This window comes from Seriola aureovittata, chromosome 24, assembly GCF_021018895.1.
Source record: "Seriola aureovittata isolate HTS-2021-v1 ecotype China chromosome 24, ASM2101889v1, whole genome shotgun sequence".
Taxonomy (NCBI): domain Eukaryota; kingdom Metazoa; phylum Chordata; class Actinopteri; order Carangiformes; family Carangidae; genus Seriola; species Seriola aureovittata.
In genome coordinates, this window is record NC_079387.1 from 25,001 (window position 1) to 27,500 (window position 2,500).

At 47.4% G+C, this 2,500-nt stretch overlaps 3 non-coding genes across 3 annotated transcripts in view; all 3 read right to left on the reverse strand.

The window, feature by feature from the left end:
* Positions 1-1,695: 1,695 nt before the first annotated feature.
* Positions 1,696-1,814, reverse strand: LOC130165766 (5S ribosomal RNA). The gene has a single exon (XR_008826978.1). It is a non-coding gene; the product is annotated as a 5S ribosomal RNA (ribosomal RNA).
* Positions 1,815-2,089: 275 nt separating this feature from the next.
* On the reverse strand, positions 2,090-2,208 carry LOC130165807 (5S ribosomal RNA). The gene has a single exon (XR_008827017.1). It is a non-coding gene; the product is annotated as a 5S ribosomal RNA (ribosomal RNA).
* Positions 2,209-2,483: 275 nt separating this feature from the next.
* The window catches only part of LOC130165773 (5S ribosomal RNA), a 119-nt gene continuing 102 nt past the window's right edge, over positions 2,484-2,500 (reverse strand). The window contains exon 1 of the ribosomal RNA XR_008826985.1: positions 2,484-2,500. This exon is cut by the window's right edge and continues 102 nt beyond it. This is a non-coding gene — a ribosomal RNA (5S ribosomal RNA).

The following is a 2,500-nucleotide window of genomic DNA, read 5'->3' on the forward strand; positions in this document are numbered from 1 at the left end:
ATTTCAGATTTGGTTATGTTTATTTTTGCTCCTGATGCTTTGCTGTAAGTTTTGAAATGTTCCATGATTTTGTCTATGCATTTACCTGATTTGACTGTTATTGTAATGTCATCTGCGTGTAACGGAGGGCTACAAACCTGCACTGTATGTATGGCAGCACGCTTAAAACCACTTGAACATAACTGCACAATTAAGCTAACAAAGGTAGGCCGCTAGCCACTACCGCAGGCGTCCCACTATGGACATTAAAGATGCTGTGGACACTCACTAAAATGACTGGGAAGGGCAAAGGTGTAACCAAAATAAACAGTGTATATTTATTGCAACTCTAAATAAACAGACTTACACACACTCAGATAAAACAATAAAAACTCTCGATTTAGGTAGGTTAAGTCCTTGAAATAATACTCAAACTAAAGGTACCAAGTTGCCCGGGGTCGGAGCTCACGTGGCGGGACGTCCGAGAGGATGAAGGAAGAAGAGTGTGAGGAAGGGGGGGGGGTGAGGGTGCCGGAGAATCCGTTGAATGACGAAGAGAGGGGGCATGTGAATCCTGCAGAGAGGAGGAAGGTGACTGTCGACGAGGAGGGATGTCGGCTGCGGAGTCAGAGGTTTCCACGTTTTGGGAACGTGGTAGATGAATCGAAGCTAGCCGAGCTTGCTAGCGACTCCCGGCCGACGCAGTCCGCACACAAGGCAGAAAAAACAGTCTCTAAAATCCTTCTTCACGGCGCCAAACTATCCTCAGATGGCGGAATGCCTCAGATAGTCTCTCACTCTGGTATGAAGGTCCGTTAGTTTACTAAACTCCAGAACTAATGGCTACTTCAGCCCAGCAGTCTCTTTCTTCCTTCGTTTTCTTTCTCCAACTCGTACACATACACCTACATGATCGCACACCAATCAGAACGCAGTGCGTCGATGAACTACGGCATTACTACTAGGACAACAATACAACGTGCGCATTCCCACATGAACCAAGATATATAGAACAGTATTAATAATGAATAGAAAATAATAAACTTAAGTAACCACACAGGAAAAGGGGAACTTAACCGGGCAGCGGCAAGGGGAAAGTATTTATTACTCAGATGAGCTTAACTGAACTAAATATATACAAAAGACTCTGACGCTTCAATACAGCCGCCCCCTAATTCGCTATGCGCAATTAGCTACTCTAAACTTAGAAGCTAAGAGTCAAAATCAAGTCAGAGGGTCAGTCATAGGCAGTCCTCTAGTCATCTACATTCTTTAATGTTGGTTGACCACTTAGGATGATGAAGACTCAGAAGGAGGATCAGGATGGTCCTCTGGGTGGGGGCTAAGGAAGGCAGGGATCTCTATTAATTTTGCTACCGGCCTGGTGTAGGTCCGCCCGCGAACCAGAACATCTGCTGCTCTGACCTTTCCGTCGGATCCCACGATGACCTTATTCACTCTACCTACTGGCCATACAGCTCGGGGCAAAGACTGATCCACTATCATCACCACTGTACCCTCTGTCAGGTTACTCTTATCTTTCACCCACTTCTGTCTGGCCTGAAGAGAGGGTAGGTAGTACAGGAGGAAGTGGGTCCAGAATTGATCTGCAAGAACCTGACTGTGTCTCCACATCCTTCTCCCTCTCATCTCATCTTGATTGTACACACTTTGGGGAGAGCAGCGTCCACTGCTGATTGCAAAGAGATGCGAAAAAGCTTACAGCACCTGGTATTCCCAGGCGGTCTCCCATCCAAGTACTAACCAGGCCCGACCCTGGTTGGCTTCCGAGATCGGACGAGATCGGGCGTGTTCAGAGTGGTATGGCCGTAAGCGAGAGGGAGCGCGACAAATACCCTCTTTAAACATGACGATCATGTCCTTCATGCACGAAGCTACGTGTTTATGTCTAGCGCAGGAGCCTTTCCTTTTCAGCGTTTGCTTGTTGCTTTGGCTCTCAACATGTCAACTTTGTAACATTTTAATACAAAAGTGTCTTTACATTGTGATCTGTGCTGTCCCGTCCCCAAAAGTGCAGCCAGGTGCAGAGTAACAGGTTGTTGAAGCAGGAGCAGCAGCGTCCTCTGCTGATTGCAAAGAGATGCGAAAAAGCTTACAGCACCTGGTATTCCCAGGCGGTCTCCCATCCAAGTTCTAACCAGGCCCGACCCTGCTTGGCTTCCGAGATCGGACGAGATGGGGCGTGTTCAGAGTGGTATGGCCGTAAGCGAGAGGGAGCGCGACAAATACCCTCTTTAAACATGACGATCATGTCCTTCATGCACGAAGCTACGTGTTTATGTCTAGCGCAGGAGCCTTTCCTTTTCAGCGTTTGCTTGTTGCTTTGGCTCTAAACATGTCAACTTTGTAACATTTTAATACAAAAGTGTCTTTACATTGTGATCTGTGCTGTCCCGTCCCCAAAAGTGCAGCCAGGTGCAGAGTAACAGGTTGTTGAAGCAGGAGCAGCAGCGTCCTCTGCTGATTGCAAAGAGATGCCAAAAAGCTTACAGCACCTGGT